The sequence below is a fragment of the Pecten maximus genome, chromosome 1 (assembly GCF_902652985.1).
Source record: "Pecten maximus chromosome 1, xPecMax1.1, whole genome shotgun sequence".
Lineage (NCBI taxonomy): Eukaryota > Metazoa > Mollusca > Bivalvia > Pectinida > Pectinidae > Pecten > Pecten maximus.
Window position 1 is genome coordinate 30,165,061 of NC_047015.1, and position 16,443 is coordinate 30,181,503.

The following is a 16,443-nucleotide window of genomic DNA, read 5'->3' on the forward strand; positions in this document are numbered from 1 at the left end:
TATGTTATTGTAAAACCTATGAGACTAATTATACCATCACATGCAGTCTTCCGGCGTCGTACATAAATAGTTATACTCATATAACCCCTAACGATGAGGGTCCGCCATGTCACAGGGCGAAAGAGATGGAATTCCACGTTGGGGACCAATGGCACTCTCCTTTTGATAAAAGACAATCTAACAACCTACACAAGCAATCTTATTTCTGAATTAGCCATAATCAAAGTGCAGTAGCAGCAGGACATTAGTATATAAGTAACTATATCAAAGCCTTTTGGACCCAATTAAGTTGCATGATCGTGTCATGTCGTTAAATGATCGCCGTATATCTCGTTCAGTTAAACGTAGTTTTACGTGTGTCAGGAGAGAGCTGGCTCCAATATACACCAGCAAAATGAGCTTCTCTAAAGTGTTGTACAGTTAACTTAACGGAAATAAACACCATCATATCCATCCGGGACTGTTTTAAATTGTTTAAATGTCGTACAGTTAACTTAACGGAAATAAACACCATCATATCACCATCCGGGACTGTTTTAATTGTTTAAATATCGTACAGTTAACTTAACGGAAATAAACACCATCATATTACTATCCAGGACTGTTTTAAACGTTTAAAGTGTTGTACAGTTAACTTAACGGAAATAAACACCATCATATCACCATCCGGGACTGTTTTAATTGTTTAAATGTCGTACAGTTAACTTAACGGAAATAAACACCATCATATCACCATCCGGGACTGTTTTAATTGTTTAAATGTCGTACAGTTAACTTAACGGAAATAAACACCATCATATTACTATCCAGGACTGTTTTAATTGTTTAAATGTCGTACAGTTAACTTACCGGAAATAAACACCATCATATCACCATCCGGGACTGTTTTAATTGTTTAAATATCGTACAGTTAACTTAACGGAAATAAACACCATCATATCACCATCCGGGACTGTTTTAATTGTTTAAATATCGTACAGTTAACTTAACGGAAATAAACACCTTCATATCACCATCCGGGACTGTTTTAATTGTTTAAATATCGTACAGTTAACTTAACGGAAATAAACACCATCATATTACTATCCAGGACTGTTTTAATTGTTTAAATGTCGTACAGTTAACTTAACGGAAATAAACACCATCATATCACCATCCTGGACTGTTTTAAATGTTTAAATATCGTACAGTTAACTTAACGGAAATAAACACCATCATATCACCATCCGGGACTGTTTTAATTGTTTAAATGTCGTACAGTTAACTTAACGGAAATAAACACCATCATATCACCATCCGGGACTGTTTTAATTGTTTAAATATCGTACAGTTAACTTAACGGAAATAAACACCATCATATTACTATCCAGGACTGTTTTAATTGTTTAAATGTCGTACAGTTAACTTAACGGAAATAAACACCATCATATTACCATCCGGGACTGTTTTAATGTTTAAAGTGTAGTACAGTTAACTTAACGGAAATAAACACCATCATATTACTATCCGGGACTGTTTTAATTGTTTAAATGTCGTACAGTTAACTTAACGGAAATAAACACCATCATATCACCATCCGGGACTGTTTTAATTGTTTAAATGTCGTACAGTTAACTTAACGGAAATAAACACCATCATATTACTATCCAGGACTGTTTTAATTGTTTAAAGTGTCGTACAGTTAACTTAACGGAAATAAACACCATCATATCACCATCCGGGACTGTTTTAAACGTTTAAAGTGTAGTACAGTTAACTTAACGGAAACTATCCTGGACTGTTTTAAATGTTTAATTAGCAAATTTTTATGCCGTGTTCTTTCCGTGACATGATTTTTAATTTGTTAAGAATTAAGTCATCCTTCTTGGAATACAATGGATGACAACAAACACCCTAGAGTACCATAGAGTGTTTACGTCACTTATCAGTGTAAACAATCGAATGTTCAATAAATGGAGATTCGTGTCCATAACATGGTAATAAAATCTGTCACCAAAATTTCCAGGAGTCATTTGCGTCCTTCCTTTAAAGTGGTACAAAAGACGACTATTCATATGTTCGACTATCGAGGATTAGATAATCCCGGGCATCACTCGCCTCCAAGCTTCGTAATCTTGGAAATAAAACATCTGTTATGTTTGAATATCCACGGAATACAAGTGTCAGCACCCTCTCATATCAGTTCATAGTTGATTGACCACTTCACCATTCCTTCGGCGTTGTTTCTAGCCAATGTCAAGTAGCATTGCTCCCTCTGTGTGCATAGATTTGTAAGGCTTGTATCCAGGTCTATAATTACAAGTCCACTTGCATAATTTCAAAGTCAAGTTACTATCCAAAGTTTTCTCTTTGGCCTGGACAGTTATAATGTAAAGAGTGGGGTGTTCCCATTGAAGCAGAATTTCTTTTAGTAGCCTTCAGCATTTATTCAAAAACACCAATTTGTAGTGAAAACGGGTACAAAACCACCAATAATTTTGAACAAAGCATCAACAATGTTATTAAAATATGAATATATGAAATTATTAATACGCATGATATCGACAAAAATACAAACATCTCGTCATGTTTGCAAATACAAACACCTCTAATTGTTAGTAAAAACAAACATCTCGTAATGTTAGTAAATATAAACATCTCTTATTGTTAGGAAATACAAACACTTCGTAATGTTAGTAATTATAAACATCTCGTAATTATAGTAAATACAAACATCTCGTAATTATAGTAAATACAAACATCTCTTATTGTTAGTAAATACAAACATCTCGTAATGCTAGTGTACAAACATATCGTAATGTTAGTAAATACAAGCATCCAGTAATGTTAGTAAATACAAACACCTCGTAATGTTAGTATATACAAGCACCTCGTAATGTTAGTAAATATAAATATCTCGCAATTAATATAGTAAATATAAAAACACAAACAGCTTCTCATTTGAATAATCAACTGGTCAGTGTAGCGAGTTTTACATTATGCTATTTTTAATTGCCCTGTAACACTGTCACTTTTATTATTGTTATTTATTGGTCTGCTTTTCGTCTTTTTCACAACAGGTTTGATGTTATCAGGTGTACCTACCTTAATAAAGCACAGTCGTAAGTATGATATTTTCTATGTATATAATACTACTAGAGATGTTTACCCGCATTGAGTGTCACAGGGCTGTTATTTAGCTATTGTAATAAGTGTGTATTTATTTTGTTATTTACTCTCAAGTTAAAACCATTAGTGATAAAACGAAAGAGAGAACTTGTCAGTTTAGAGGACGCTATATTGTCAATGTATTTAGGTTTATTATATTAAGGATGAAGAAGTGTACTTACTATAGTTTGAAACCACCTGCTGATCCGGAAACATTGTAATAAAGACTCTGTATCATTTCCCATTATATCAAACGCGTTAAGATTCCATTGTATTTGCCATGCCTTTAAACTTAATGGTATAAGGTAACATGGAAAAACAAACAAAAGTGATATAACCATAGCGATATACTTAAGCATTGAAGTGTTTTTGTATGGTATTTATGATCTATTTGAATGCCAGAGCTTTGCAAGCAAACAACATAATGTGCGTTAGCACATATGATTTGTTTGCTTGCACAACTCTGGCATTCAAATAGATCATAAATACCATACAAAAACAGATCAACGCTTATATTTACATTCCTTTTCCTTTTTTTTTTATTTTTAAATGCTATGATTCATATTTAAAATTCATAATTCCCGCCTTACCGACAGTCTGCAGATCTTTTGCTAGTCCTTGGAACAGCCGGAAAATGGTCGCGTGCTTTTTGGCAAACAAAATAGTACATAAATTAAAATAATAAAAAAAAAAAAAAACAGTTTTGTTAATCACTTTATTATCAACGTAATGCGCAAACGGCATATTTTTTATAACAAATAATGTAGACAATATAATTAGTCGTTAAACGTAATTATCCTGGATATTGTAGTTCCGGTTTGTGTTGTATTAATACACTGATAAGTGACAATGTCAGACAAATGTAAATATATGTAGATAACGATATGTAGGGTGTAACAAGCCTTCGTAACGGTACCTGGGAATCGGTAAATAACGAGTCGGGGTTAAAACTCACAAGAAGGCGTTTAGAATACATAAAAAATGTACATATAACAATGCTATTGTAGGGATTTGTAATTGTATTATACAAGGGAAATATCTATATCAGTTTAAGATTACAAGTGACAAACTAAGAGAAAGAATAAGTATGAATGATCTGAAAATATTAGTATAATTGCGTGGAATATGATTTCAAAGATAATCTCCTGAATTCATACTTTGCATAGTTTGCGTTTGTTCAACAGAATCCTTTATTCAACTAAAACAAATAGATTACGTAATTTCTCAAAGCAGTCAAACGTCCATTGTTCCTTGCTTAATGCATATGTACATACAAATATACAGGCCATAGGATCTGGCGTTAACTCTACCCTGACGATCATTTGATGGGAATGAGTTTTATTTGTGCGTTTACATACAAAATGTCCACACCCATGCGAGTGTTGCGCATGTCACGGAAGTTATCACAATCCATATCCTGTTACGGTACAACCTGAAAGAGCATTAAGATGTAAGCTCCTATTTACGGTAATCATCATGGTGATGTCTATCAGTTAGATGGTAGTCACGGTTAAAATGGCTGCGATTTACTGAACTTTATACACTCAGAACTTGTCAGTAATACAAAAACTAAGATGCAAATAAAATAAATGTCTATTTCATTTGTCACGTCAGAGTGACCCCCCTTAGCGCTGGTGACATAAGCCATATGCCGGATCCAAGTCCGACTTTTCGAATAGTCATACCATCCGTCAATGTCTTAAACAGTGCTTGTAGAAAACTGATGAAGTGAATTGTGGTGTAATGTGTTGTTTCACATTAGGCGGTTTATAGCGAGTGTTGGCCTTGTCCGAGAGGGACTATCTAGTTACCGTGGAGAAGGAGACGGTGTCACGCATAGGAATGGTGGACCGGTGATCCCGTCATTGTTAGACTCCACTATCAATACAAATGGTATACAGCCGGTATCAGACAAATGGGAAAATCGCCGACCAATATCCATTTTCCAGATCTTGAGGCTCTTAAGAAGACAGGCTTGCATCCTTTTAACCTTTCGAATGAGTAGTTACTGTCCTTGAGTAAAATTGTTTTGTGGATAAGGTAGTTCGACTGAATCAAAAATAAACACGCCCATTATAGAATTATTGGTCACAGTGGTATACGCTACATATACTCTATTGCATGTTTCATCAGAAAACAATATACCTGTCAAATAACAACACAAGCTGAATATTAACTATAAAAAATCCTTTGTAACTGCCAAATCTGCGGCGACTCTTGGATGCTTGTGAGGGTATAAGCGTGTGTGTGTGTGTGTGTGTGTGTGTGTGTGTAGGTACATTTTGTACATGTAGGTGATGGTGTGTGCGGGTGTGTATGTGTGTGTGTAGGTATGTGATGGTGTGGGTGTGTATGTGTGTGTGCGAGGGTTTGAGAGGGCGAGTGCGTATATGTATGTGTATGACGGGATGGGGAGAATAAAATTCAAACGTATAGCTACGGTAGTCGGAAAATACAATATACTATAAGGGGTGTGTACGCCGCTGAACGAACTATTGTATTGTCGTCGTCGATATCGAAATGGGTAACTACGACGCCATAAACCTATCAATCGCTTAAATCTCTGGTCTCAGATCAAGTAACAAAGCTCTTCTGGTAGTATATATGACCTTTGTTTCATTCCCACTTTGAGCGAATGTACGTTTCCATACCAGTCCTAAAAGACACTTCAGCGTACATCTGCCCCCTGGCCTGTTTGTTTCCATGTAATCAAACACATAACGGACACCTCTTGCCCGTGGCAGTAATCAGATATTCAGCAATAATGATTTTCGCATTAAAATGATGTAAATAAAAACTTAAACATCAGAGCTCTAATAAAAAATTAATACAATCGTTATGAACAGCAATACGACACTTGCAAAGTTACGGTTGCTACAGTGTACAGAACAAACAGTGATTTTTGACAGTATTTTTGTGACCTTGAAAATACACCAAAATCATTCATTTAGACACATTTGTTAGCCATAACTATGAACCTCCTGGGCATTAAAAAGAAGTCATTTGGACGTTAACACATTTAAACCCATTTGGCCTTGAAAGTAGGCCATTGTCATTCATTTGAACAACTTCGGTAGCCCTTTATCCCAGCATGCTACTGGCACAATATTATGACTGTCCTTCTGGTTATTGAAAAGAAGTCAATGGAAATTCAACATATTTGTCGCCCGTGACCTTGCAAATAAGTCAAGGTCATTCATCTGAACAACTTTGGTAGTACTTTATCCCAGCATGTTACTACGGTCCAATCAGAGAAGAAGTCAAAAATGCTAAAATTGTTTATGACGTATGACACACGACTGATGATGCCAGGCAACAGGCAATCGAAATAAAATGGCGATAATGCGATGCATATTAATAAGCCGCTTAAAATACTATTGAATATGCTGCAAATCATTGTTTTAAACACTTTGTTATATTACCAGTCCGTTCAGTATTTCGTCGCGTCACCGTTTTTGCGGAGAAATAAAAATTGATACAACGAAGGTTTATTCAGTTTCGGATCAAGATTACGTAACCGATTGGTATCGGTTCAATAGTGATCGCTGAAGCCCACACACCATATTATACGCGCGTCATTAATGGTATCTTCGCCACCAATTTAACTCATATTTCGGTTAAAACAATAACCATCAAGCTTTATCTTGCATTTGAATAATATCATTTGTGCCATTTTATTTATTTTTGCCAGAGTTTTGCCATGTCGTGTCAGTGAATCTGAGAGAAGACGGTGTCTTCATGTGAATTCTCTTCCATCCTCATTTGCCTACATTATCTTGTTTCTCCATCTCTCTATCTTTGTTTGGCCTGTCACATCCCTCCTCTGCAGTCCCTTATCTCGCTATCACTTTCGTTAAACGTGGTTCATCGCCGGTGATACAGATATAACAGATCGTTTTCACAATCTCCTTCATCCGATCAATATCAGGCTTGGTGTTCCGAGAAAAAGCAGACCCCTTGATGTATCTGATGTCGCGGCACGATCATCCAGCTGACTTCTGAATACCATCGACACAGTATGACTGCAACCATACTTACACATTTTTTCCGTTCTGTGAAGTCTCTGATACAATAAACCCCGCACTGAGAGAGAAATAACATCGCCAGTTTTGAACTGACCTCACTCTGAGAGACGCTTTAAAGAGAACTAGGGCAATGGGAATTTACAGCCTGAAGTCAAACGTACGACAAACCACGGTAATTACAGAGACCAGGAGGGCGTCATTAAGGCCCCGATGATGCATGACGTAGTCAGTGTGTTCATCTTTACTGATGACATGCACAGTAATCAGCAATGGCAGACGAAAGGGCAATCCTTGATTGTGGCATAAAATCAAGCAAATAGCTTCATACCAAATGGGATGGTGATGTGTTTGGACAGGACGGTCTGCTAGAAAGTCTTTACTGTCGTAAGGTATATCATTAAACTTTTATAAACAATCTATGGTCAATGATACATAAAGGATGTTAAATGAGTTTTCAGTTCATATGAGATTTTATTAAACATCAAGACGAGTTCCATAACCTCTCACATCAATTTAAAACTTTAACATAATGAAAATGATGAGGTCAATATCAAACGGAAACAGTCATGTTGTATTATTTTCAATTACTGACGGCAGATGACGCAATGTCATTCTTCCTCTGACGTCACAATAGTTTTCTGATATCTGCAGCCAATGAAAACCGCTCCAGCATATATTACACTAGTGGCATATACAAAAATATTACACGGGCGAATTCACCGGAGAACTGGTCGATTATGTGATGAAAACCGTTATAAATCCAAATGTATAATAAAGTGACCTTGTAAATGATATCCTCTAGTTTCGTGTGACAAATTGAGATCAATAGAACACACTTTGCATTCTTCAATTTCATACCTGTACATGTATAACATCCGGCAGGCGGCAATGCTGACAATATCATTGTTTCCGAAATAGGACATATGTATTCCGCTGACCGGGGTTGATATTTCTAAATATAACACAAAAACAGACTCCAACTGTAAGTTTAGGGTAAAACGTACATTGGATGTTGTACAAACAGAAAATTTAATCAACCAGATGTAAAACTAATTAAGTCATTGTAACACTTCACACTGACGTCATCACATTTGGTTCTGACTTCACTTCACATTGTAGTTATAAAGTAAACTGTCAGGAGGTTCCTAAAGTACTGGTCACATGGAAACACGTTGTAATAATATTGTAAACAGTCAGGGGCTTCCCAAACCACTGGTCACATGGAAACACGTTGTCATAATATTGTAAACAGTCAGGAGGTTCCCAAAGTACTGGTCACGTGGTGACACATTGAAGTTATATTGTAAACAGTCAGGGGCTTCCCAAACCACTGGTCACATGGAAACACGTTGTAATAATATTGTAAACAATCAGGAGGTTCCCAAAGTACTGGTCACGTGGTGACACATTGAAGTTATATTGTAAACAATCAGGAGGTTCCCAAAGTACTGGTCACGTGGTTGCACATTGTTAGTGAGGTGAAATGTTTAATTGGCATTTTAGCTAAGGCAGTTACAACGCCACTAATGTGAATGAATTATTTATATCGTGTCCGGGACACCACAAGAGTAATGACGTGACACGAAGCTGGGGGTCATTCAGTTTGAATCCTGACTGCCTCACGACATGGAATATAATTGTATTAATGGTCTTCGAGTATAGTGTAGACACAATCTGGCATCGCAAATTGGGCCCAGTTCAAATGCGATAATGCAATGATGAATTGACACCATATTTGATCCTGTTTGTAAGATACGTGTGGCTCATCTAGAAAACAACTGTAATATTTATATAAACTTTCAACATTGCTGCCCCACTATTGACTAGATACGCCGAATGACACAAATAAAACTTGCAGAAAGATTGGTCACAGCAATCATACATTGTGTAGTAACTTAAACAGTAGAGAACAAGTCAAAACAACAATACATTGTGTAGTAACTTATTCAGTACAGAACACGTCAAAACAACAATACATTGTGTAGTAACTTATACAGTACAGAACACGTCACAACAACAATACATTGTGTAGTAACTTATTCAGTACAGAACACGTCACAACAACAATACATTGTGTAGTAACTTATACAGTACAGAACACGTCACAACAACGATACATTGTGTAGTAACTTATACAGTACAGAACACGTCACAACAACAATACATTGTGTAGTAACTTATACAGTACAGAACACGTCACAACAACAATACATTGTGTAGTAACTTATACAGTACAGAACACGTCACAACAACAATACATTGTGTAGTAACTTATACAGTACAGAACACGTCACAACAACAATACATTGTGTAAGTAACTTATACAGTACAGAACACGTCACAACAACAATACATTGTGTAGTAACTTATACAGTACAGAACACGTCACAACAACAATACATTGTGTAGTAACTTATTCAGTACAGAACACGTCACAACAACAATACATTGTGTAGTAACTTATTCAGTACAGAACACGTCACAACAACAATACATTGTGTAGTAATTTATATAACTTATACAGTACAGAACACGTCACAACAATAATACATTGTGTAGTAACTTATACAGTACAGAACACGTCACAACAACAATACATTGTGTAGTAACTTATACAGTACAGAACACGTCACAACAACAATACATTGTGTAGTAACTTATTCAGTACAGAACACGTCACAACAACAATACATTGTGTAGTAACTTATACAGTACAGAACACGTCACAACAACAATACATTGTGTAGTAACTTATACAGTACAGAACACGTCACAACAACAATACATTGTGTAGTAATTTATACAGTACAGAACACGTCACAACAACAATACATTGTGTAGTAACTTATTCAGTACAGAACACGTCACAACAACAATACATTATGTAAGTGACTTATACAGTACAGAACACGTCACAACAACGATACATTGTGTAAGTAACTTATACAGTACAGAACACGTCACAACAACAATACATTGTGTAGTAACTTATACAGTACAGAACACGTCACAACAACGATACATTGTGTAGTAACTTATACAGTACAGAACACGTCACAACGATACATTGTGTAGTAACTTATACAGTACAGAACACGTCACAACAACAACAATACATTGTGTAGTAACTTATACAGTACAGAACACGTCACAACAACAATACATTGTGTAGTAACTTATACAGTACAGAACACGTCACAACAATACATTGTGTAGTAACTTATACAGTACAGAACACGTCACAACAACAATACATTGTGTAGTAACTTATACAGTACAGAACACGTCACAACAACAACAATACATTGTGTAGTAACTTATTCAGTACAGAACACGTCACAACAACAATACATTGTGTAGTAACTTATACAGTACAGAACACGTCACAACAACAATACATTGTGTAGTAACTTATACAGTACAGAACACGTCACAACAATACATTGTGTAGTAACTTATTACAGTACAGAACACGTCACAACAACAATACATTGTGTAGTAACTTATACAGTACAGAACACGTCACAACAACAATACATTGTGTAGTAACTTATACAGTACAGAACACGTCACAACAACAATACATTGTGTAGTAACTTATACAGTACAGAACACGTCACAACAACAATACATTGTGTAGTAACTTATACAGTACAGAACACGTCACAACAACAATACATTGTGTAGTAACTTATACAGTACAGAACACGTCACAACAACAATACATTGTGTAGTAACTTATACAGTACAGAACACGTCACAACAACAATACATTGTGTAGTAACTTATACAGTACAGAACACGTCACAACAACAATACATTGTGTAGTAACTTATACAGTACAGAACACGTCACAACAACAATACATTGTGTAGTAACTTATACAGTACAGAACACGTCACAACAACAATACATTGTGTAGTAACTTATACAGTACAGAACACGTCACAACAACAATACATTGTGTAGTAACTTATACAGTACAGAACACGTCACAACAACAATACATTGTGTAGTAACTTATACAGTACAGAACACGTCACAACAACAATACATTGTGTAGTAACTTATACAGTACAGAACACGTCACAACAACAATACATTGTGTAGTAACTTATACAGTACAGAACACGTCACAACAACAATACATTGTGTAGTAACTTATACAGTACAGAACACGTCACAACAACAATACATTGTGTAGTAACTTATACAGTACAGAACACGTCACAACAACAATACATTGTGTAGTAACTTATACAGTACAGAACACGTCACAACAACAATACATTGTGTAGTAACTTATACAGTACAGAACACGTCACAACAACAATACATTGTGTAGTAACTTATACAGTACAGAACACGTCACAACAACAATACATTGTGTAGTAACTTATACAGTACAGAACACGTCACAACAACGATACATTGTGTAGTAACTTATACAGTACAGAACACGTCACAACAACAATACATTGTGTAGTAACTTATACAGTACAGAACACGTCACAACAACAATACATTGTGTAGTAACTTATACAGTACAGAACACGTCACAACAACAATACATTGTGTAGTAACTTATACAGTACAGAACACGTCACAACAACAATACATTGTGTAGTAACTTATACAGTACAGAACACGTCACAACAACAATACATTGTGTAGTAACTTATACAGTACAGAACACGTCACAACAACAATACATTGTGTAGTAACTTATACAGTACAGAACACGTCACAACAACAATACATTGTGTAGTAACTTATACAGTACAGAACACGTCACAACAACAATACATTGTGTAGTAACTTATACAGTACAGAACACGTCACAACAACAATACATTGTGTAGTAACTTATACAGTACAGAACACGTCACAACAACAATACATTGTGTAGTAACTTATACAGTACAGAACACGTCACAACAACAATACATTGTGTAGTAACTTATACAGTACAGAACACGTCACAACAACAATACATTGTGTAGTAACTTATACAGTACAGAACACGTCACAACAACAATACATTGTGTAGTAACTTATACAGTACAGAACACGTCACAACAACAATACATTGTGTAGTAACTTATACAGTACAGAACACGTCACAACAACAATACATTGTGTAGTAACTTATACAGTACAGAACACGTCACAACAACAATACATTGTGTAGTAACTTATTCAGTACAGAACACGTCACAACAACAATACATTGTGTAGTAACTTATACAGTACAGAACACGTCACAACAACAATACATTGTGTAGTAACTTATACAGTACAGAACACGTCACAACAACAATACATTGTGTAGTAACTTATACAGTACAGAACACGTCACAACAACAATACATTGTGTAGTAACTTATACAGTACAGAACACGTCACAACAACAATACATTGTGTAGTAACTTATACAGTACAGAACACGTCACAACAACAATACATTGTGTAGTAACTTATACAGTACAGAACACGTCACAACAACAATACATTGTGTAGTAACTTATACAGTACAGAACACGTCACAACAACAATACATTGTGTAGTAACTTATACAGTACAGAACACGTCACAACAACAATACATTGTGTAGTAACTTATACAGTACAGAACACGTCACAACAACAATACATTGTGTAGTAACTTATACAGTACAGAACACGTCACAACAACAATACATTGTGTAGTAACTTATACAGTACAGAACACGTCACAACAACAATACATTGTGTAGTAACTTATACAGTACAGAACACGTCACAACAACAATACATTGTGTAGTAACTTATACAGTACAGAACACGTCACAACAACAATACATTGTGTAGTAACTTATACAGTACAGAACACGTCACAACAACAATACATTGTGTAGTAACTTATACAGTACAGAACACGTCACAACAACAATACATTGTGTAGTAACTTATACAGTACAGAACACGTCACAACAACAATACATTGTGTAGTAACTTATACAGTACAGAACACGTCACAACAACAATACATTGTGTAGTAACTTATACAGTACAGAACACGTCACAACAACAATACATTGTGTAGTAACTTATACAGTACAGAACACGTCACAACAACAATACATTGTGTAGTAACTTATACAGTACAGAACACGTCACAACAACAATACATTGTGTAGTAACTTATTACAGTACAGAACACGTCACAACAACAATACATTGTGTAGTAACTTATACAGTACAGAACACGTCACAACAACAATACATTGTGTAGTAACTTATACAGTACAGAACACGTCACAACAACAATACATTGTGTAGTAACTTATACAGTACAGAACACGTCACAACAACAATACATTGTGTAGTAACTTATACAGTACAGAACACGTCACAACAACAATACATTGTGTAGTAACTTATACAGTACAGAACACGTCACAACAACAATACATTGTGTAGTAACTTATACAGTACAGAACACGTCACAACAACAATACATTGTGTAGTAACTTATACAGTACAGAACACGTCACAACAACAATACATTGTGTAGTAACTTATCAGTACAGAACACGTCACAACAACAATACATTGTGTAGTAACTTATTCAGTACAGAACACGTCACAACAACAATACATTGTGTAGTAACTTATACAGTACAGAACACGTCACAACAAATACATGGTAGTAATTAGTGACAGTCGGAAACACACTTTGTAGTACTATCGTATACGATGCGTAACATACAGGGATTGGTAGTATTAGTACATTTAAAAGTCACATCGAATATGTGGTGTACTTATTAAGTAGTATCGATCCAACACATATGATGGTTGTATTCTTCTAAGATGTATTTTGTCAACATATGTGTAGGTCTGTTCCCTTAAAGAGTACGACCATCATTATAGTAGGTATGTTTACAACCCTTTAAAAAAAGTATTTGTAGTATATTATCAGTGAACATCACAAAAATACATTGTGTAGTATTATACGTAGAAGTGCCCTAAAATAATTTTGTAATTATAGGTCAGACTGTTCACCCTTAAAGATGTATTTGTGTAATAAGTGTATAGGTACGAACACTTAAAAGATTTGTTAGTACTTATACGTAGGATACCCTACAAGATATTTTATATTAGTAGTGTAAGGTTGTTACACCTGTCAAAAATCACACACGTCACAACAACAATACATTTGTATAAGTAACTTATACAGTACAGAAACACGTTCACAAACAAACAATACATTGTGTAAGTAACTTATACAGTACAGAACACGTCACAACAAACAATACATTGTGTAGTAACTTATACAGTACAGAACACGTCACAAACAACAATACATTGTGTAGTAACTTATACCGTACAGAACACGTCCACAACAACAATACATTGTGTAGTAACTTATACAGTACAGAACACGTCACAACAACAATACATTGTGTAGTAACTTATACAGTACAGAACACGTCACAACAACAATACATTGTGTAGTAACTTATTACAGTACAGAACACGTCACAACAACAATACATTGTGTAAGTAACTTATTACAGTACAGAAACACGTCACAACCACAATACATTGTGTAGTAACTTATACAGTACAGAACACGTCACAACAACAATACATTGTGTAGTAACTTATACAGTACAGAACACGTCACAACAACAATACATTGTGTAGTAACTTATACAGTACAGAACACGTCACAACAACAATACATTGTGTAGTAACTTATACAGTACAGAACACGTCACAACAACAATACATTGTGTAGTAACTTATTCAGTACAGAACACGTCACAACAACAATACATTGTGTAGTAACTTATACAGTACAGAACACGTCACAACAACAATACATTGTGTAGTAACTTATTACAGTACAGAACACGTCACAACAACAATACATTGTGTAGTAACTTATACAGTACAGAACACGTCACAACAACAATACATTGTGTAGTAACTTATACAGTACAGAACACGTCACAACAACAATACATTGTGTAGTAACTTATACAGTACAGAACACGTCACAACAACAATACATTGTGTAGTAACTTATTCAGTACAGAACACGTCACAACAACAATACATTGTGTAGTAACTTATTCAGTACAGAACACGTCACAACAACAATACATTGTGTAGTAACTTATACAGTACAGAACACGTCACAACAACAATACATTGTGTAGTAACTTATACAGTACAGAACACGTCACAACAACAATACATTGTGTAAGTAACTTATACAGTACAGAACACGTCACAACAACAATACATTGTGTAAGTAACTTATACAGTACAGAACACGTCACAACAACAATACATTGTGTAGTAACTTATACAGTACAGAACACGTCACAACAACAATACATTGTGTAGTAACTTATACAGTACAGAACACGTCACAACAACAATACATTGTGTAGTAACTTATACAGTACAGAACACGTCACAACAACAATACATTGTGTAGTAACTTATACAGTACAGAACACGTCACAACAACAATACATTGTGTAGTAACTTATACAGTACAGAACACGTCACAACAACAATACATTGTGTAAGTAACTTATACAGTACAGAACACGTCACAACAACAATACATTGTGTAGTAAACAACAATACATTGTGTAGTAACTTATTCAGTACAGAACACGTCACAACAATACATTGTGTAGTAACTTATACAGTACTGATGGTATACACTGTTATTACATCTTATCATTGTATGCCATATATGGTTTGGTCTTGGAAAGTTGACCACTTCGGCAGATGTACAACTATGTTATTGTTCACCTTTGGCCAATGGTCAATGATCTAGCCATGCGATGTGTTATCAACAGTGGACAACGGTCACGGGACAGTCCCACTGGAAATGTTGGTGTAATTGTCAAACCGTGTTATATATTTCTATTTCATCAAAGAGTCATCATGGAATTAAATGACGTAAATAATCAATGGTAAGTGACATTGTCTGGGAAACCCTTTGTATTCTAGTCGTATACGATTGGCTATACATACAGGGATTGGTTGTTACCATTTAAAGATGTATCTATCGATATTGTAGTAGGTTGTTCTTCTTTAAAGATGTATCGATCCATATTATAGTAGGTTGTTCCCCTTTAAAGATGTATTTTTGTATATTATAGTGTAGGTTGTTCCCCTTTAAAGATGTATCGATCCATATTATAGTAGGTTGTTACCCTTTAAAGATGTATTTTTGTATATTATAGTGTACATATAGGTTGTTC

General features: G+C 35.1%; 1 protein-coding gene across 1 annotated transcript in view; it reads left to right on the forward strand.

Annotated features, from left to right (window-relative positions):
- Window positions 1-16,443, forward strand: part of LOC117329793 (ras-related protein Rap-2c-like) — a 97,915-nt gene that overhangs the window by 41,351 nt on the left and 40,121 nt on the right. The window contains exon 2 of the mRNA XM_033887945.1: window positions 3,060-3,101. The gene's annotated coding sequence lies outside the window, so the exon portion shown is untranslated. The remainder of the gene's footprint in view (window positions 1-3,059; window positions 3,102-16,443) is intronic.